General features: G+C 43.3%; 1 long non-coding RNA gene across 1 annotated transcript; it reads left to right on the forward strand.

Annotated features, from left to right (window-relative positions):
- Positions 1–308: 308 nt before the first annotated feature.
- Positions 309–15,873, forward strand: LOC310689596. The gene is made up of 3 exons (XR_014517541.1): positions 309–319; positions 2,927–3,048; positions 14,108–15,873. It is a non-coding gene; the product is annotated as an uncharacterized lncRNA (long non-coding RNA).
- The last annotated feature ends 6,376 nt before the right edge of the window (positions 15,874–22,249 follow it).

Below are 22,249 nucleotides of genomic sequence, written 5' to 3' on the forward strand. Positions count from 1 at the left end.
AGATTTAAGCTTTCCTGGGTCAGACCGGAGAGCAACCCTGGGTTAGTTTTTGTCCTGGACTTTCACTGCAGACAATGGATCACTTATCATAGATCCTGCAAAGCTATTTGCAGGGTTCAAGTTTACCTTTAACTTTGGCTGGCTCATGCTGCTGCTACTGCTAGTACTGCTATGTTGAGGATGGTCCCAAGGCGTGGTCATAAGGGACAAGATGCAGCCACTTCATTGAAAACAAGCTGCTCTGGGTCTGGTCTATCCTGGATTGGGAACCTCCTAGGCGATCTATATATGCTGCCTTTAGCTCTGTCGTAGAATAAAGGTAGGATATAAACACACCAAAATATAAATTGTTATTGCTTTCCTTAAGGTAACACCTGTATTGTACCAGAAAATGGGGCACCAGATCTTTTTAGCATGAGCAGATTGGCATAATTGAAATATTTTTGCCATGCAAGGAGATGAGTGATTTCTCAACAGATGAATCTGAAGAGAGAGAAACCATCTATTAGGAATTTAGGAAGCTGTCTGGGACTTTTTGCATGCAAAACAGGTGCTCTTCCACTGAGCTAAGGCCCTTCCGCCTTCTTCCTCTCTCACCTAGTGAAGTTCACTGGTATTAGGTTCAAGACAGGGAGAGAGAGAGAGACAAAGACTCATGAAAAAGTTGTAGGCCAGAAATAGATTGGTCCAGCCACCCCTCATTTAACAAGGCAATCCTGATCTTCTTAGTTTTCCTGGATAGAAACAGAAGCTCAGAGTTTTATTTCCTCTTTTGTTTGCTTTATTTTTCTACTTTTACTCCTCCACTTCTATTTTCTAGGAGGAATTTTTATTTAACCCATTTTGAAACTCTTCATATGGGAAGTTACAGAGATGGAGGTTGTACCGCTGAGGTCATAACAGTAGTTCTTACAACCAAATACTAATATAGATACTTGTGTTTCCCCCCTAAATAAATAGATAGATTGCCTTGGATACAGGCTGTGATGTTTAGCCACAGTAGATAGATTTCATATTTAATATGTAGAAATATCACACTTGCCTCCCAAGAGAAATAGCTGGTTGTTAAGGCATCTTCTGCAGTGCCTGGTTCGCCTACCATTTTGTAATTTAAATCTTATTCTCAATATTGTGCAAACACCAAGCTTTCATTTTTCATGCGACTGTGCATCAAGGATTGGGCTTTGTGCTGCTTTATGTTATTCTTTGTAATTATAAATGGCCTTCAAGGCAAACCCAGCATCCTATTTTATGTGTGTGTGTGTGTGTGTGTGTGTGTGTGTTCAGTTTACATTAACAACAGTTTTTAATTACTCAAATCAGCAGCACAATCCAGTTCAAACTTATAATATAACTGTAGATTGGCTTCTTTGAATTACAGGCACAAGGAAAATTGGATAGTTATCAGCAAGCAGAGACAGAAGGGTTGCCATATTTCAAAAAGTAGACATTTAGAGCTTTCCCCCCACAGTTTTGCCCACAGTTGTTGCAAAAAATGATGTTTTTGAACTATTTTTCTGGGAAATCGGCAAAAATGGCACTGCCGACATGGGTTCCCCTAAGTCTAGATTTTCCCAAACATTTTGCCAATTTCTGCCCAGACACTGCTTCCGATTTCAGTATTCTGGGTATGTCCAGGAAATTCTGGATGTATGGCAGCCCTAAGAGACAGGAAGGCTTTTGCCCTCCAGATGTGGCTGGACTACAGCTCCAACCAGCTGCAGCAAGGAAGGAAGAGAGGGGCATGTGGATTGTGTGTATAAACTAGTCTTTGATGCCAAGGGTAACATTTACGTACATTCTTTGCTCAACTTGCTTTTGCCTCTGATCTCACCCACTGAAGCACGTGGCCCCCAGATGCTTGCTCAGAAGGGAATGTGGTCCTCACAATCCCCACTCTTACCTTAAGGATGATGCAGCCTCCAGACTCTTCCCCATCTCTCTCTTCCCTAAAAGCAGTACTCAGGCTGAAGGGGGCAGGCATCCTAAGCTACTGTTTTTATTAGGTCAAATTCAGAGGGAGTCAGCAAATTATTCTAGTCACCCAGCATATGAAGAGTGCTGCGTTGCTTACCTCTGCAATAGATAACACAGCAGCCCCTCAAGTGTCCCTATTTTCCAGGGACAGTCCTGGATTTACAGAAACCAACCCGATTTCTGATTTGATCCTGGGGACGTCCCTATTTTCATTGCAGAAATGTTGGAGGGTATGTTATGCAACACCACCACCCCAGCCAAGAATACAAGTATCTATACAGCCTTTAGAAGACATCTGAAGGCAGCCCTGTATAGGGAAGTTTTTAATGTTTAATGTTTTGTTATGTTTTTATATACAGTATGTTGGAGAACTGGATTTTAAGTTGGGATAAATGAGAAACAGAGAGACTTGAAATCGACAGACTTGTCCATCCCTATTTAAGAATGGATTATCTCTTAAGAAAGCAATTGATTCTGTTTTTTGTTGTTTTAAAAGTAATCTCGGAGCAGACGGCATTTGGTCGCTGAGTGTCTCTTTTTGCCTCTTACGAGAGTTTTCCTTAAGAATATATTTTCTGGTGGCAAGATTAGCCTATCTTGGTTTAGATGTCTGAGGCAATGGAGTTTCCGCCTCCCTTGGGAAATTCTTACCAGCTAATAGACTAGTGATTACTGCCATGATCACAGATCTCCCATCTTTATTTTCTCCCATCATTCCAAGTTACATCCCCCTAGTGCCAGATGAAATAATCCTTTCTTCTCCTTGGTGGCTTATGTCCTTCAGCTATTTGCTGCTTTGTATAATATCTCCTCTGAGCAGCTTAGCCAAATTATGCATATTTAGTTCTGTCTCCCCTCATTAAAGTCAGTCCCTAGTCTCTCATAGTGATTGTTGCTGCCTTCTCTCTTTTAGTCTTTCCCATTTGGTCTTTTGTCAATATTTCTACAGAGCAGAAGCTCCCAAGCAGAAAATGTTGAGGTGGCTCCTCCATCACCCCCTCAGCACCTGATTTAGTTAAAATGAACTCTGTAGTCTTTTGGTGGATCTGAATCTGCAAGAAATGAATACAGGTGGGTTCAGACAAACATTTATGGTGATGAGCACCACTAGAGAACTTTTATACCACAGAGGCCATTGGGTTGATGCTCTGCAATGTCACAGGTGAGGTTGAATTTCATTACCACATTTCCAAAGAGTTAGAATATCTCAGGGCTGGTGTACATGTTAATTTGGTCATCCAGTGGAAACCAGAAGTGTACAGATGAATGGATCTGTCAGTGCTGGTTTCTGACAATTTTGGTTTGGATCTCTTAGCCGATCCTTGGTAATCTTCCATGTCTGTGTTCCACACTCTCACTGAGTGCTTTTGTCTGCCTAGAATGAGCCTTTGAATTTATGATAAAGGCTCTTGCTTGCCTGGATGAATGATAGAAAGGTGTGTCTAGAAAACAGCCCTCTCACTTTTCCATAGCCAGAACGTTAGGTGAGAGGTACAAAGGTAAATTCTAACCTCCACTCAACCACCTGTTCCAGACTTCTTGTGGGCAGATCGTCTAATGGCCTTACACTGATGTAAGCTAGTTTTGTAAGTAGATCCAAATGGTGCAATCTCCCTAACACACTTCGAGAAGGGAATCCTGCTCAAATCAATGTGTGCAAACGGAAATGCAGGCTGTGATCCTGATCTCCTTAGAGGAAGGAGAGGGAAACAAATGAGGTGGGGAAATGAGATTTCATTGCTGTGGTAGGCAATAGTCCATGAAGACCACCTCCTACTCTTTTTCATCTAGGGAAGTAAATCAAGCACATTTGGTTTCCATCCATTTAGCATTGCAGGGCACGCCGTGTATAGTATTACCCAGTGATTCAGAAAGACAGATTGATTACAGGAAACATTTAATCTGATGCTTTTTTATTTTTATTTTTGGGCTAACATCTCATTTTATTCAATCTGTATTTACAACAGTTTGATGATTGCCCTGCATACAGGGCTTAGTGTTGCCATGGGAACACATGATCTTTTGCAAACAAATATGTGGCATACTACTGACCTTTTTTGAATTCTATTATGCTGAATTACAGTCATAAAGCTAAAATATTCATTCCAAGGTGTTTACATTGTATGTATCTTTCCCCCCGCCTATTCAGCCTATTTGTATTTTATGTGGAATGCGTATTTGTAGGGAAAGAATTGCCAAGTTTATTATACTGAGCTCTGTTAGCTATCCTACCAGGCAAATATTCCACTACATTTGAATATGTGTGAATTCTATGAGCGTATCTATGTGGGTGTGTAATTCCTGTTTCCCTGCCCCCCAACAAGCAAATGTCAGCGGGATGAGATTTTTTTCCTGCAAATCTTGACACATTAGAGAGTGATCAAGATATACAGTCTGGTGAAATTTTCCACCAAAATATCACAATGGATTTCCCATGAATGAATCTTACATTTAAGAGTTTGGATTTGATATCCCGCTTTATCACTACCCTAAGGAGTCTCAAAACGGCTAACGTTCTCCTTTCCCTTCCTCCCCCACAACAAACACTCTGTGAGGTGAGTGAGGCTGAGAGACTTCAGAGAAGTGTGACTGGCCCAAGGTCACCCAGCAGCTGCATGTGGAGGAGCGGAGACGCGAACCCGGTTCACCAGATTACTAGTCTACCGTTCTTAACCACTACACCACACAGGCTCCACAGGGTTAGGGAAGGAGTGGCCTTCAGAGGGCTGTTGGACTACATCTCCCAATATCCCCAACAATGTCTGGAGTCGAGCAACATCTGGAAAGCTGCAGGCTCCTGACTCTCTTTTACTATATGGAGGCTCACTCATAAGAAGGAGTAACCACAGGTGTATTTCCTGAAATAATCATGTCCTGGAAACATTTCCCAGTAAAATGAATGCACCATTAGACTAATCAACCGATTGAATTTTTCTTAGCATCCATCTTTTGATGCTTTCTCCTGATGTATAAGTTGCCCCATTCTCCCCATTCGGTGTACATTTAATATCCTTTCATGGAAGTCTGATTATTACCAAAGCTGGGCAAAACTAGTCTCTCAGAACTGGGGAGACCACTTTGCCAAATTTCTCCGTGGGGAGGAGAAAGCCTCCCCCACTTTCTCAGAATGGGGCCCACCATGATCACTGCAGCAACAGTGGTATAAGCTGCCTGGGGCTGTGTGAGGGGGAGGAAATGGCAGCCTCCACACACACACAATAATTAATTAAAAATAGTGGGTGTTATCCAGAGAACATTCTGCAAAATGAGCTTCAGCTGATTATTATGTAACTCTTCTGACAGATCAAGATAAGCTGGTGGAAGCAGCAAATGCAACAATTCTAGCAACTGCAATTAAAAATATGGGCCACAGAGATGGTCCCTGAGTTTTAAATTGGATCATTTTTATGAGTGCAACTTAATTGAGTTTGGTAATTTCACCTGCTTAGTTGTGCTTATATATGTTTGAACTTCGTAACAAATTGCAATGGCTGGTGGCTGATGCAGATAAGTATCTAGGACGGAGATGAGAAAGAGTGAAATCTCAGCAATTTTCTCAGAAAAATGTTTTCTGAGAAACTTTAACTCGGCTCTTCCTGTGACTCACTGGTGGTACTTTGTGAAATTACCTGGCCTTGTGATAGACCAGCAAAGCAGGAACTTATGTTGCTGGGTCCCCTCTTAATGCCTCATAGCTTTTTAAGGAATGAGGACCTGGTGAGAAACCTTCTCCTGGAGGAAATGCTTCATGATATTATACTCAAAAGCTCTGTGATGAAAGTGGCTGGATAGAGTTGATGAAAATCAACGATGGCTTGCTGGTGGTTTTCTGTATCTATGTCAAGATATAGGCCCAAAAAGGCCTTCCAAGCAGTCTGTACAACACAGACTGAAGAGCCAGGCTAGAGTCATAGGTCGAGATGAGCCTCCATTGGCTCCTCAGGTCTCCTTATTATGTTGAGCACAGCTGCTTAGGGCTTTCTAGGTCTACACCAGCACTTTCAACTGGGGCTAGAAAAGGACCAGTAACTAGTGCAGTTACTATAATAAAGGTGTTATAGACACTGACTACCTAATGCTCAGTAGGATGTTTCTGAACCATCTTCAAAGGTAGGACCACACAGTAGTCCAGTCTGGATGTGACCAGAGCATGGATCACTGTGGCAAGCTCATGAGATAGTTTCAGGAGGTAGTGCAAGCCGAAAAGCAAGAGTTGGTGGATAACTTAAACATTACTGTTTGAACAGAAGTGGTGAATAAATGCACAAAGTTTGTACATAAATGATTAGGTTGAACAGAATATAGAAGATATGATATATATTGGGGTGATATATGGCTTCCCAGTGTTGCTGGGCTCCAGCTCCCATCAGTTCCATTTAGTGGGGCCGGTGGTAAGGGATGATGAAAGTTGTTGTCCAACAACATCTGCAGGGCCAGATGTTCCCCATTTCTGCTAAAGATGATAAATCTTGCATGTTTAGTTTGTTTCAGAGAAGGTAGATAAATCATTACTAATATAATTAGTATTTATTTGTCAATTTTTGCAATGAACATCATAAACAGAACAGAACTGCTGATATTTTAAATTTTTGAGGTAAAATCAGAAATATGAAAGTTGTTATAATTATGACTCTTGTAACTGCAATTGATTTCTTTCTTTTTTTTTGCCATAACCTCCCACTTGGACTCTTTCTTGTTTTTGATGCCACAGACTAACACAGATACCCTTTCAAAAAGAAAAATATGTTTAGAAGTCTTGTGTTGCGAGAACACACACACATACAAACACACACACACACTGTATATATAATGTTCATTTAAAAAAATATATATTTCAGATTACTGGAGAAGCGGGATGAAATGGTTTCAAGTGACCTGGAGCAGAAATAGAATGATCCAGTCATCTCTAAAGGCACATAACCTGCTACTTTTTTTTAGTCTCTGGCATAGTTCTTTACATAGAGAAGTGAACAGGATATAATCCTGTGCAAGAGCTGACTGGGGTAGCTGCTGTGTTGATACCAGTTGAAATCCATCCCCTAAGGGCTGGTTCAACCAATGACCCCACTCATGGAAAGACATTCCAAGAGAGAGAAGTAAATCACCTTCCGTCCCTTTTGTGCATTTAGGATATGCATATCAGAGCTGATAATCTGTTGGGTGTCTGGACAAAGGCTGGATTCAGCACACACCGGAAGGTTTAATTGGGTCAGCCACTGTCATTGGAGAGTGAATGCATGTTTTTTCTCTCTGCTTAGATAATCAGAGATGAGTGGGAATTTCAGCCTGTCAGCATCCCACTGTTGACATGCACAAGGGTGAGCCAAGTTTCTGTACTTTGCAACTATGCATATTTGTTGGGTGACTCATTTGTTTCTCAATGACCAATTTACATGAAAAAAAGGGCCGTACATGACCAAATAATACCGGTGGTAAGGGAACGGCGCACTCATTATGTATCATTTCCCGGTTGCAATTGCTTGCAGAGCAGCTAAAACTCCAGATGCATTGACAACATTTGTTGCTATGCCAACAGTGTAACAAAAAGTTTGTAGGTACAAGTCCTTGTGTACATACACCCCACTCTCTCACCCTCACCCTCATTCTCGCTCACACACAATATGATTTCATATGGAACGTTCTGAGAAATGCGAAACATTCTGAAGTTTAAAACGGGTCAACGCTTCCTTTGTACATGTTATGGGGAACAAGCGATCCCTCTGGCTTTGTGTGTGCACACTGCAGCACACAGACAATACCTTTCAGTGTGAACCTCATGCACACGTTGCATGCGTTCAGCCACAGTTCTCCTCCTCAGACCCACAAATCAATTGTGCCCCAGGGCCCTGGGGAGGTGGGGGAGTAAGATTCCTGGAGGCTGCTGTGGCTCCCAGTTCATTTCTGAGTCCAGGTCAAAGTGCTGCTGTTTACCCAGAAAGCCCTACATCACCATATTTTCCCACACTGGCTCTCTCATGCTCCAAGATGGTTTTATGGGGAATCCCCTCCCCTGGGTATTCCACTATCTGAGATGAGGCAGTGGTGACCCAACAGAGGGTCCCCCCCCCCCAAGGCTGGTGCCCCATCCATGGAATTCTTTCTCAAGAGAGAATCACCTGGCCATTAAGATCTTCTCTCTACTGGGGAAAGACCTGCATATTTCCCCAAGGCTTTTTAACCTGCTGAAATATTTCCTGCTGTTAGTTGGTTTGTTTAGTTTGCTATTAATTCAGCCTTCTCTGTCAGGGAACTGACATCGGAGCTAGAGGCGGAGGGAAGGCTCTCAAATGATGCTGGAGAAGGGCCCAGCAGGGAGAGAGGCAGCTCCGCAGATGGGGAAGCAAATCAGCGCAACACCAGGGATATAGAGGGGCTGATGGGGGAATTGGCGAGAGGGCTCCAGGACTCTTCACTGGACACCAGCGGGGAGAGCACGGGTCCTCCGCTACCCACGCCTTCCCTGCGCAGAAGACTTCCGCGCAGAGAGAGTAGGAGGAGACTGGGTGTCAAACAATTTTTATGTTGGAAAAGATTTAAGAAACGCCCACTGACGGATTCTGCTAGAGACTGAGGCAGCCATGAAGTGAAGGGCTGCCCAGACTGAAAGGTTTAGCAAGGCAACAAAGCCTGGAGAGGCAGCAACTTACACACGAGCAACCCATACACATTACATTCCCTATTAATGATTTTTTTTTAAAAAAAAATGCATTTATTCTATTCTAGCTTTTTCCATTTGTAAGCTGCCCTGGAAATCCCTTACTGAAGAGCAGTAAACAAATGCATTAAATCCATAAATAATAAATCCTTCCCATTAACTGCGGTGTGCTTGTGGGGCAGGAAGATCAGGGCACAAACAGCCAGAAGCTAGCTGGGGAAGCAAACAGAGGCAAAAAGGTGCAGCGAAGTCCTGTGTTGAACCCTTGCACATTCGGATGTGGAGAATTTTTGGTTAGTTTTCCCGATTATAATTCTAGTGCTTCTGTTCCCTTTTCTAGTGTTCCTTTCTCATGGAAGTATGTCTTGAAGTACGAAATGATAAGCTTTTGACCAATAAATCGGCATGTCATGATGCACCACTGGGCAACATTTTTATTCATTCACCCTTTCCACATATGGTCTCTTTCCCTTGATTCCCCCATGAAAATGGCAAGAAAGAACTGCGTGCCAGAATAAAAACTTCAGTTTCCCCCACCTTTGGCTCCTGCATTTTTTTGGGTTGACTGTGTTGCAGATGGAATGCAATAATGTGGAAATATATGCTAAACGTGCAGTATAGCCCATTAGTTTTCCGGAAGTGGCTTCTATGTTGTGCAGAAACTGAACTATAATGTGGAAATGAACAGTGAGGATAATGGTCAGGGAAATAGAATAAGCTGCCAGAATTTGGTCTTTCAAATTTCAATGGTGCCCTGGACAAGCCCAAAATTTGGTGCCCTTTGACCTTTCGCCTTCCATTCTGCTCAATCCGCTATGTCATAGTTGTGACGCCCTGCGGTGTCCCCTAGGCTTGGCACCCAGTGCGTTGAAACTGGATGCTCTGCCCTAAATCTGCCCATGTTGCCTTGTGAATGCAGGCTTATACAGGCAGGAGCAGAGCTATCTTCCTGACACTGGTGCTATTGCAGCTGGGGTAGGGTGGGGGCAAAGCACACCAGGCGCTCCTGCCACTGGGAGGGACAGCTCTGACTTTGCCACTGCCCTGCCCCAGGGCTGTCCTAGTAAGTCCGCTCTCCTTCCCTGGGGGGCGGTGTTGCAGACTGGCATTTGGGACCCCTGGCTGGAAGGGCGGCCTCCTTTTGCCTCCTCGCCAGATCTCCCAGCCCATCCGCTCTCTTTTTATGCGTTGCTATGACAGCGCCCTTGCTATGGACATATGTCGGCCGCCATATTGATGAGGCCGGGTAGGAATTTTTCCACTTGGCATATTGGCACCAGCCATTTGGTTTTCGCCTACTTTGTAGCAATTGTCACAAGTTTGTAAGGTTAGGCATTGGGTCAGCCTTTGTTTATGGTTGTAGCCTCTACCTGCCCCTCCTCCATAATTAAAGGGATCCGGGGGTGTGGATCCTGTCCAAAGCCTGGTCATGGGCTAGGGCCATATCACAACCCATCGGGGACCCTGGGGGTGCCCCAATTTGACATATGTCATAGAGCTCCCCCTACTGGGGGTTTACCCTTAGTGCGACTCCCTGCAGACAGGCAGCAGTCGGGCTATAGTCTGGCTTCACCCAATGCCTAAGTCAAACCGCTCCCATCTGTAACCAATAAAGTTGTGGCCTATTTTTGCCCATTAACCTAAAATATTCATGTCCTTGTGTTTATTATGACAACATTTTGGAGCTCCCAAGTCGCAAGGTGGTTAGATTGGTCTCAACTAGGGTCAGGGCCTTTTCAGTACTGGCCCCAACTTGGTGGAACGCTCTGTCACAAGTGACTAGGGCCCTGCGGGACTTGACATCTTTCCGCAGGGCCTGCAAGACAGAGCTGTTCCACCTGCCCTTTGGTTTGGACTCAATCTGACCCTTATGTTTCCCTCCCCTTATGGTTTTGATCAATGGGCTATCATCATTATCATCATCATCATTATATAAGGGAACTATGAGGCCCGGGACCTGGGCACACAAGCTGCAGTGACACCAAAGTTGGAAACCATGCACTGTGGCTCAGTTGCTCTTGTTGCAGTGTGCATGTGAGTACATTGTGACACTGGACTTCTGTTCCCTATATTAAGTGAACAATTCATTGTGTTGGGGGACTATCTTATGTCTTCTTAGAAGCTTAGGAAGCTGCCACTGGTCCATCTAGCACAATAGTGTCTATGATGGCAGGCAATGCCTCTCTAGGGTTTAAGGCGGGGAGGGCAAGGTCTCTTGTAGCCTCAGCTGGAGATGCTGGTGATTGAAACTGGGACCTGCTTACAAGGCGGATGCTCCACCATGGAGTTATGGACCTGCTTGTTTCAACTGCAGCAAATATTTGCCTAGCCAGAAATGTGCATCTTCCTCAAAGGTGGTGGTGGGGAAATCATTTTCATTAGCAACGTTCTTTGTTAGTTCAGATCCAGGCATGAGTCACAGAGACATGGCATAATACTGTCATCTGTGGTGAATTTATTTGGGCACAAACCTCTTCAGAAGGTTGAGGGGAAACCCAGAACAGATTTCAGGAGGGTACAGGGAGAAGAGATGGGGGAAGCCCCATTGTGCAAGCTTCTTAGTACTGCATCAGATAGTTTCTGTATCAAAGTTTCTGCATCTAGGAGTGTGCATTAGACTGGAACACATTTAGAAATCTGTGCATTAAGACAAAAAAGACATATTTAAATATATATGTTGTGATAAAATAGGCCCTTCAGTATGAATTGTCATATGCTTTTTTAAAAACACACACACACACACAAATCCCTTAGATGAATTTCAAAATGGGCTAAGGAAAGATTTAAGACAGCAAAATTGACAGGGACAAGAAAAATACAAGGATGTGTCCATCAGTGGGACACTTCGGAGGATTTCATTGTAAACCTGCAGGCCTAAGACACAATTGCAAGGGGGCAAATCCCATGGAACTGTGCTGGCTTATTACTTCTGAGTTAATATCTGTAGCACTGGGCTGTGGACATGTTTTCTCTTTTAATTAGCTTTATTGTACATTCTGCCCTTGCTGCTCCTGTAATAAGCCCTTCGGGGTTGCTTGGAAAGGTGGCTGATAAATATTTTATTTTTTTAAAGAAAGCCTACTAATCCAGCTAAGTATATATTTTATTCACCTTCCCAATACACTATGGGCCAAATGAGACACGGTACTAGGGATTTGCGAATGGAACCCCCTGGTGTGTTAACAGCAGCCACCAGGGGTTAGATGTAGGGGGTGAGTATTTGGATGAGAACCATAGTTCAGGGAGCATAGCTCTTTCCTCTCCCCATTGTTTTCAGTTAAAATAATCCTCTGGTGCTGCTTTTCTTTCCATAGGGGAAACATACAGACACTATGGGGCAGGGTAGGTCTTGATGAGGAACCCACTGAGCAAGATGAATGCCAAGCAATTGACTTCACATAGTTAACAAACAATTAAACTATGGGACTTGCTTCACAGGAAGCAACACCTACCTAGATGGCTTAAGGAGAAGACTAGGCAAACTCATGGAGGAGAGAGCTAGCAATGACTACAAGCCATGGTGGCTGTGCTCTCTTACTCCCACAGTTGGAGGCAGAAATTCTTCTGAATCCCAGTTCCTGGAAACCACAGGAGAGGAGAGTGTTTTTGTCCTGACTCCTCCTATTCCTCATGCAAAGTGTGGAACCTGGGAGGGGTGAACTGGCCCTTGGACCTTTTTGAGCTCTGCTTGTGGGTTTTCCCACAGGCATCTAGTTGGCCACTGCGGGAACAGGATGCTGGACTAGATGGGCCATTGGCCTCACCCAGCAAACTCTTCTTGTGCCCTTAACTTGTTCCCGCACATTTTGAGAGCGAACAGAAGGGTTTGAGGGTCAGTTCAGCCCTCCCAGGTTCCACTCTTTGCATGAGGAATTGAAGGGGCCAGGCCTCTGGTTTGGAGCCTAGCATCCCTTCTCCATTTTGGGTCCCTGGCATGAAAGGTATAGCCTCCATATGTATGTATCCAGAGAGCCTGATTCAGGGCTCTTGGACTTAAGGGTCCCAGATCCCCTGGGACTGGACAGAGTCTTATATCCATTTTATTTTTTTAAAAATATTTTTTATTGCGTTTCTTTTCATAATTTTGTACATTCCAAACAGTACAGAAAGAAAAACTAGTACAAGAAACAATTTTATGATTTTTTTTTTTAACAAAATAAAAAGAAAAAGCCCTTGGACTTCCCCACACCCTCCAGGTCTGCGTTCTTTGTAATAACAATATCAGCAATTTGTTACCTTATTTCAAACCTTGTTACAACTTTCAATTATTATGTATCCATATTCAATATATTGTTTCTCGATTTAGATACCTTTAAAATAAACATAATATGTTTGGTTCACTTTGTCTTCTTTTCCTCATTTATCACTTATTTTACCATTTGCTTAATCATATTTGCTAAAAGCATAACATTTCCAATAACATGCACTATCTTAAGATTCATACAACTTGTAATATTTTTGCAAATAGTCTTTAAATTTTTTCCAATCCGCCTCGACTGATTCTTCGTCCAAATCTCGGATTCTGCCGGTCATTTCAGCTAGTTCCATGTAGTCCATCAACTGCGTCTGCCAATCCTCCAACGTGGGTAGATCTTGTGTCTTCCAGTTCTTTGCGATGAGTATTCTTGCTGCTGTGCTAGCGTACATAAACAAAGTTCTATCTTTCTTTGACACTTTCTGGTCTACCATACCCAGCAGGAAGGCCTCTGGTTTCTTGGGGAAGGTATACCTAAATACCTTTTTCAATTCATTGTATATCATTTCCCAGAAGGCCTTCACAGAGTCTTATATCCATTTTAGATGCTTGGTCCTAGCTTGTCCTTATGGATTGGATCAGTCCATCCCATTTGGAACCCAGGATGCAGCAAACAGCAGCAATCTGGGAACTGGTCCTGGTGAAAGCATTAGCCAGCTCTCGCTACAGCAAAACTGTCCTGATCTCAGTTCCTTCTGCCCTTTGCTCCTCCAAATTCCCTGGGACTGCTATGGATATTTCCCAAAGCCATCGGAGTTCCCGTTCATAGGTCTCCTGGATTACATCTCTTTGGGCTCTGCGTAAGCAGTATTTTTAACCTTTGCTGCAAAAACAAGTTTATAATTCCTGGTGGAAAGATACACTGAACAGGAATGGCAAATTTAAATCCATCGCCGAGAAGTTGTTTTTCATCTTTCTTATGACAGAGCCTATCCTCATGCAGACTTTCCCCCTTGAGATAGTGAGATGGCACACCAATATAGAAAGGATCAGATATTGAATTGGAAAACTTTCTGCACCGTATAATTACAGCTGAGTCTCATCCCACTCACGCACACTTCCCACCCGCCCCTCTTCCCAGGCAAGGCTAGTTCTTCCAGTTGTGAATAACATCTTGTTTTTCTCTTTGCATTTTAAACTCCTGTTTACCATTTTTGAGCCTATGGATACAAAGACCACATTCAAGGGAGATTCAGCTTTATATTCTTTATGTTTTCTAGGTCTGCCTGATGATGCCAAGCCATGCCACATCACGCACCTTCGGATTTCACCTTCTGTGCTTTTAATAAACGTCATCCTCCCCACTTCCCACATGCAATGCTCCAACAAGAAGAGAAAGCAGGAGATGCAGTCTCATGAACACCAGTTTTCCAAGGGTCGTGCTGAAGCCAGTTGGACAACCTAGTTCATTTATTACTGTCTCTGAGGCGTTTGGGGTGGCACACATGGTTCCTCAAGCCCTCTCTGCCATTTTTAGCCTGACAACAACCTTGTGTGCTAAGATTGGGCCATAGCTCAGTGGTAGAGCATTTGCTTAGCATGAAGAAGGTCCCAGGTTCAATACCAGGTATCTCTAGATAAGGCTGGGAGAGAATCCTGGAAATCTGCAATCCTGGAGTGCTGCTGCCAGTTAGTGCAGACAGTATTGAGCTAAATGGAGCAAAACTCTGACTCAGAGCTTCCTGTGGCAGCTGTCAGTTTAGGAAGATGATTTGATGGATTCCACTCTGCATGCAGACGTGGCTCAGTCTCAGTCTCTGACATCTCCAAGGGAAAGATCCCTGGCTGAAACCCCAGAGAGCCCCTCCCAGTCAGTGTAAGATAATAGTCTGATTTATAGCATCAGAGAGTTGGAAGGGATCACGACTCGGTACAGTGGTACCTCGGGTTACAGATGCTTCAGGTTACAGACTCCACTAACCCAGAAATAGTACCTTGGGTTAAGAACTTTGCTTCAGGATAAGAACAGAAATCGTGTGGCGGCAGCAGGAGGCCCCATTAGCTAAAGTGGTGCTTCAGGTTAACCCGAGGTACCACTGTATAAGGTAGTATCATGTTTTTCACCCCACGTTCCTCTGGCTTGAGTTGATTGGGCATTTTTATATCCCAGCCTTCCTACTCGCTAGGGTTCACAGGTCAGCTTGCCATATAAAACAATATGTTGATCATAAAAAACATTAAATGGATCCTCAGCATTCCAAGTATCATTCCATGCAAAAGGACTTGAGCAGGACTCTTTTGTAAGAAGAGGCATGCTATATCCAACCCAAAGGAAACTGCCCCAGCACTCTGTAAGGAAAGTTTTAATAGGTTCCCATTGTTACCTAACACGACATCATCTTAATCAGGGCTACAGAACAGTGTGTGGTGCTTGTTGGAGGCGTCAAGGCGCAAGAACTGGGATAGGGCATATATTTTGGTTGTGTACTAAAATCAGAAAATTCAGGGAAGATATAGTAATGGAAACTTAACTAACAACGAGCTGTATTTCACCACTGACCCTTTAACTCTACTGTCTGAATATGTCAAAGAAATTGCACTAACAAAAGACAGGGAATTAATTATTATTATTTGCCATCATGCCTCGAGAGACTGAGCTTATTGGTAAGCAAGTTATATTTATTAAATATAACAAAATTATAGAGGATCTGCAAACCAACCAGATTAACCAAATCAAATTTTTAAATTGCAGTAAATTGTAATAAATGGAAGGGATTCAATCCCTCCCATCTCCTTGGCATGTTTACAGCCACATGTTGTAAAGAATTCTCCCTCTTTGCTGTGCACCTTGGGTGTGTGAACCCTACATGTGCCGTGGCCCCACCAGCCAGCATCACCTCAATCTTCCTGCCAAGCTTAAGGACACCCCAATGTAGAGCCCAAGGAAGGTGACTAAAGAGTGCCCTCAACCAAATAACACCTCAGGTACTCTCACCTGCCCAGATTAATCTGCACCAGTTGGGCCAGATTAAGAAATCTCCAGTCACACAGTGTGAAGCAGGCAAAAAAAAAGAAAAAGAGGAGTCCCAAGGACCTATCATTGGCTTCCCTCCCAAATCCTTCTCAGCCCCCAAAAGGAGCAGCTAGCAAAGCCCACACTGTAAAGGGCAGGAAGGATGGAGCCGAAGTCAGAAATAGGCTGAGCATGGGGTGGATCCATCTTAACTAGCTTGGTCTTGTACTCTTGGTTAATTGGACGAAATAGTTCACGAGCCTTCTTCCTATTCCAACTCATCTCTTCTTCCAGGGGAGAAGGGTGTGGCAAATTCATCCCCCCTTCCACGTGAAATGGGAGAATGACATCATTGCCAAAATACCTAAGTGTGGGGATGGGAATGCCATCCATGAAAAAACTGATAACTGAAATCTGGGATACAGTATATGTATGGTTAAGCTCATACATATGGTTAAAGTCAGAGCGGCTAGAAAGCAAGTTATTGTCTTTATGAAGAAATGGAGCCTCTCTGTGATGTAGTGGAGCAATGACATACAATGTGACCCCATTTGTGTTATTTGGAACTTTGCAATATTGATCTGTTATACTTGAATTTGGTACGAAAATTTGCTATGTTCAGTTCCAGTTTTACTTTTACTCTTTTACTTTCATTTTTGGCCTTTGTTGAAATATTTTGTTACGTTCCATTAAAAATAGTTTTGACCAAGCATTTGATGCTTAGTGGCATATTGTTATGCAGAGAACATATCACATGCTGCTGTGGTTTTGAAATTGGTATCAATTTATTGTAACTTTAACTATTTCTATGGCATTTGTATGTTGAGGTTTTAAAAAAACCATCATGAGAGATAGATACTTTTTAAAAATAGTTAAAATTACAACATATCATTTTTTTTGTGTGTGTGTTTGTGTGTGTGTGTGTGTATACACACATGAAATAAAACATGGCTTGGTGCTTTGCTTCTCCACCTCTACAAAGTGTCGACTTGAAATCCAAATGTTCTCATTACTTAATGGGTTGAGTTTTATCTTGTTCTGAGCCCATCTGCATCCTGAGTGGAATATGTGGTAATCTTCGCTGTTTTTATCAAAGCATTAATTTGTGGCTGCACATCAACAATCGTTAGCACGTAAGGTGAGCAAACTGGAAGATCTAACTTGTTATCGTGGAAATAAATAAAAGAGTTGCACTACCAGAGAGAATTGCAACACCTGTTGTTCCAGACTTGGGGCTATCCAAAGCAAAGATTACAACATTCTTAATGGCTGCCAATTTGTTTCTGGGCACAGTTCAAAGGGTTTTTGAAACGCATAAATGGCTTCAGTCCAGGATAGATGAAGAACAGTCTTCTCCTGAACCAGCCTGCCCACTTCGTAAATTCCACCAGAGATGCCCTTCTGTGTTCCCACCCAAGACTGAGACATTTTTAGACTGGATGAGAGGGAGGGGACTTCTTGGCATCTGGACCCAGATAGTGTGTATTAGCTTACCCTGTGAGCTCCATTTGCCCCACATCCAACCGGCTTTTCTACCTCTCCTGAAGATCTAATCATCCCAGTAGGAAATTATCCCCTTCCTAGGAAAATAACATTTTTAGCAAGAGAAGATTTCCAACGGGGGAAGTAGTTAATCCCCACATGTCCTCCTGGGCTCCTTTGGAGGAAGGCTGGTATATAAATTTAATTGTTGTTAATAATAATAATAATTGTTGTTGACATCTGTCTGTGTAGGGAGACAATGGGGGAGTACATCTTCAAAGGTAGTCAACCATTGGAGAGTTACAGTGCCTGCTGTGGCTGTAGAGACTGATACGAGAGATACATGTTTTATTGCAAGTGGGGCAGATAAAGGCATCCAGTTTTGCTGCTACAGAGGCACCATGGCATTTCTTGTTGTTCTTGATGTTCTTGTTGTTGTTGTTGTTGTTGTTACCCTAGCCCTTGATATCTGAGATGTGCATTTATAAGGCCCACGATATTCCTGGGGTTGCAAACTGTTTTAACTGTTTTAATTTTTTAATTATTGTAGCCTGTCCTAAGATCTGCTGGTGAAGAGAGGGTAATAATAATAGCTTTTGACATCCATTGTATCTTGAGAGATCATAGAATCATAGAGTTGGAAGAGACCACAAGGGCCATTGAGTCCAACCCCCTGCCAAGCAGGAAACACCATCAGAGCACTCCTGACATATGGTTGTCAAGCCTCTGCTTAAAGACCTCCAAAGGAAGAGACTCCACCACACTCCTTGGCAGCAAATTCCACTGTCGAACAGCTCTTACTGTCAGGAAGTTCTTCCTAATGTTTAGGTGGAATCTTCTTTCTTGTAGTTTGGATCCATTGCTCCATGTCCGCTTCTCTGGAGCAGCAGATAATGGAGGAGTGTGCCTTTAGGGGTGAACTGATGGAGAGTTACAGTGCCTGCTGTGGCTGTGTGCTGCTGAAGATGCACCATGGCGTTTCTTCTCTCTGCGCTCCTCCCAACGGCCATTCCTCCTCGGGTCACTGCTATGGATACATAACCTGACTGCTTGTTTCCAGGCACTGAGGTCGTCTGCAAGGGGTTGATGTTGCCAACCTGCATGTCACGTTTGCAGACATCTTTGTAACACAGTCAGTCTGCATGAAGCCAGCACCTCATAGAGCTATTAAAAGTTTCATGGGCAACATGATGATGATGATGATATCCGGATCCTGCTTCCCCTGAAACTGTTAACATATTTAATGCATTTGCATTTGTAACATAATGTCTGTTTTTAACCACATTCTTGGAACAGAGGCAGCACTAAGAGAGATGGGTAGATAATGGTAAAGGTAAATGTAAAGGGCCCCTGGACGGTTAAGTCCCGTCATGGGGTTGTACGAGCCGGTGTTTGTCCACAGACAGCTTTCCAGGTCATGTGGCCAGCAGGACTCAACCACAGCGGTACCTATTTATCTACTTGCACTGGTGTGCTTTCAAACTGCTAGGTTGGCAGGAGCTGGGACAGAGGAACAGGAGCTCACCTCGTCACGGGGATTTGAACCACTGACCTTCTGATCAGCAAGCCCAAGTGGTTTAGATCATAGCACCACCCGCATCGCACCAGGTAGATAATAATCTGTGTTTGGAGAACCTTTCATCTGTGGGAAAGCCTGCATGGCACACCAGTAGGAAAAGGGCTTTTCCAATGTTGAGGGCAGTTTTGGCAGTGGAAGGAGGTGGACCAACCGTCTCTCTCTGTTCTCCTTTGTATTTGAATATTTTGCAGACCCCAAGCTGAGATTGACAAGGAGGGGCAAAATGCAGATACAGCCACTTTGGGGTCAGCATATGGCTAATAATCCTGAGAACAATCATAACTGGCAAATCAATTCACAGCATAAAGAAATTAGACATATTTTTTTTAAAATACACCTAAACTCTTTTCTTTTGCTTCTTTTTCTGCACAGTGCAAAACCAAACCAGTGTCTTCCCAGAGAGTTCATTAGTATGTGGAATGTATATAATAGGAAGCAAGTTCACTAGGGAAGCATTATCTTTTACTGGCGATCTGCAAACACTGTTGAAAAATGACCTTTTGCTATCAAAATATTAATGTCTTCATCTCAAGGAAGAATCTCAAATCTCAACCAGGGGAGAAAATTAGATGCCATTTTTCTTTGCACTCTGTGGGTATGGATGAAAGTTTTGTAATAGCTGCATAATTCTAGGTCTTACATGCACCTGGTGCCGTATTATATCAATTTGCATGTTATCGACAGTTATTATATTTCAGAAGGCATTTTTAGCATTCTTGCAACACGCTATCAAAATGGTACATGCTGAAGAGAGAGCATAACTCCCACTGGTTTTGAGTGAGTTAAATGTCTATCTTGGCGATAAAAAGCGCTTAGGTGACATTCCTCTGTGTGCACATTCTCACATGACATTGGGTTCCAGTAACACAGAGCAAAAGCATTTGTCTATCTGCATATTTATTAAATATATAGATCAACTTTCCATGCAAACGTGCCATGGGTAGCTAGCAATAATAAAATGAATAGAAATTAAACAATCATAACAAAAAGAAATGTTGCTATGTAAATTCAGAAAAGCTGAAAATGGATCAGTACACAATATCTGGAGGACACCAACATGGCTCTCCCTTCCATAGTGTAATAGTGTCTTTCAGCATCTTAGAGGCATTGGAATGTGTTGTTGGTGTTTCGGGGGGCAAGGTGTGGCCATCGCCTTCCCCGACAATTTTGGGTATTCCACTAAAGGAATCCGGCAGTCGTGGATCCTGTCCGATGCCCGTGTGGCGGGGGGCCATGGCACGACCCTTGGTGACATCAGGAAGAGAGCCTATAGTTGGATTAGCATCAACAGGCTTCCCCTACTGGTGGTTAACCCCTCCTCAGACTCACCCCTCTACGAATGGGTGGAGTCTAATGTTCCGTGGTCCAATGCCTAAGCCAATACCTTCTCACATGCTGTAATCAATAAAGTTGTGGCCTTTACCTTACCCATTAACCTTACATTCTGTGTCCACGTGTCTTTATTCCCCAAGCGGGGATCGGGTCCTCAAATCACAAACATCAGTTCGCCTATAGGAGAAACAGGTCAACAGATGATGCCATAGCTACAGCCTTTCACCTTGCAGTGAGTCATCTGGAGAGACCGGGGAATTATGTCAGAATGTTGTTTATTGATTGTAGCTCGGCTTTTAATACCATCCTCCTGGACATCCTTATTAAAAAGCTGACAGATCTGGACCTTTCTTCTACCATCTGTGACCGGATTAAAGACTTTTTGAGGGATCGGACACAAACAGTGAGGATTGGGACTGTTACATCTACCTCCCCGAAGCTTAGCACTGGCACCCCACAAGGATGTGTGCTAAATCCCTACCTGTACTCATTGTACACATATGACTGTATATCATCTGATCCATCCACAGTAATTATTCAGTTTGCATATGACACTACCATAATGGGCCTAACTGCAGGAGTAGATGAAACAGCATATGGGGGGAGGTTCAAAATTATCTACATGGTGCTTAGAGAATAACTTGCACCTAAATATTAGTAAGACAAAGGAGATGGTGTTGGACTTCTGGAGGAAGAGAGGGGAACCTGCCCCGCTGTATATTGGGGGGGGGGCTGTGTGGAGAGAGTCTTCTCCTTTAAATTCCTGGGAGTTTACCTTAATGAGGACCCCACTTGGAAAATCAACATAAGTCAGGTGGTCAGAAAGGCCCAACAGACTCCATTTCCTCAGGGTCTTGCGAAAGAATAATGTTAAACAACAATTGATGAACTCCTTTTACTGGTCCACAATAGAAAGTGTCCTTTCATATTGTATCACAGTGTGGTATGTTGTCCTGACAGCCATGGACAGAAAGTCTCTACAGAGGGTGGTGAATGCAGCACATGATATCATGGGCTGTCCCTTGAGTCCGCTAGATGACAGTGCAAGGGATCGTTGCCTTAGGAGAGTGAGAAAAATTCTCAGGGATGACTCACACCCCGGCCATCACCTCTTTAATCTTCTACCCTCGGGCAGGAGATATAGAAGTATAATCAGCTGTACCAACAGGCTAAAAAATAGCTTCTATCCATGGGCTGTTAGGCTGTTGAATGGAAAATAACATAGCAAAATTGACTAGTGAGGTGGTGTGTTGTTCAATAAGAGATTGAGTGTTTGGGTGGGGGGGAGAGACTTGTTTAATTTCATTGTACAATGACAATAAAGGTATTATTATTATACATAACATTAATCAATTGATACAGATTTTTGAACCAGTCCCAAATATATAGGGTTGCATCCAACATCATTCATACCCAGAGTAGAGTCTATGGAATTGATTTCAATTATTTTACTCTGTATCAGTTGGATACAATTCTGGTTGGTATCCGTATGTCTTGGTAGACAATGGAAGAGTGCACCTTCAAGGCTGAAGTCAAAACAATGGAGAGCTACAGTTCCTGCTGTAGCTATAGAGACTGATATGGGAGAGACATGCTTTGTTGCAGCTGGGGTAGATGAAGACATCCAGTGCTCAACATGCAAACTTGGCAGACCTTCATCTTGGTATGGGTTGTTAGCAACACATACTCCCATACCAAGCAATACAGTAAAGGTAAAGGACCCCTGGGCAGTTAAGTCCAGTCAAAGGCAACTCTGGGGTGTGGGGCTCATCTCGCTTCAGGCAAAGGGAGCTAGCTTTTGTCCACAGACAGCTTTCTTGGTCATGTGGCCAGCAGGACTAAACCACTTCTGGAGCAATGGAACACCATGATGGAAGCCAGAGTGCACAGAAATGTTGTTTACCTTCCCGCCACAGCGGTACCTATTTATCTACTTGCACTGGTATTTATCTACTTATCGCCTTGCCAGTATGCTTGTTTAGCTCAGTGTCAATGGAAAGGTTGCTGGTTTTGGTG

This window comes from Podarcis liolepis (assembly GCF_965112155.1).
Source record: "Podarcis liolepis genome assembly, chromosome: 12".
NCBI classification, from domain to species: Eukaryota; Metazoa; Chordata; class Lepidosauria; order Squamata; family Lacertidae; genus Podarcis; species Podarcis liolepis.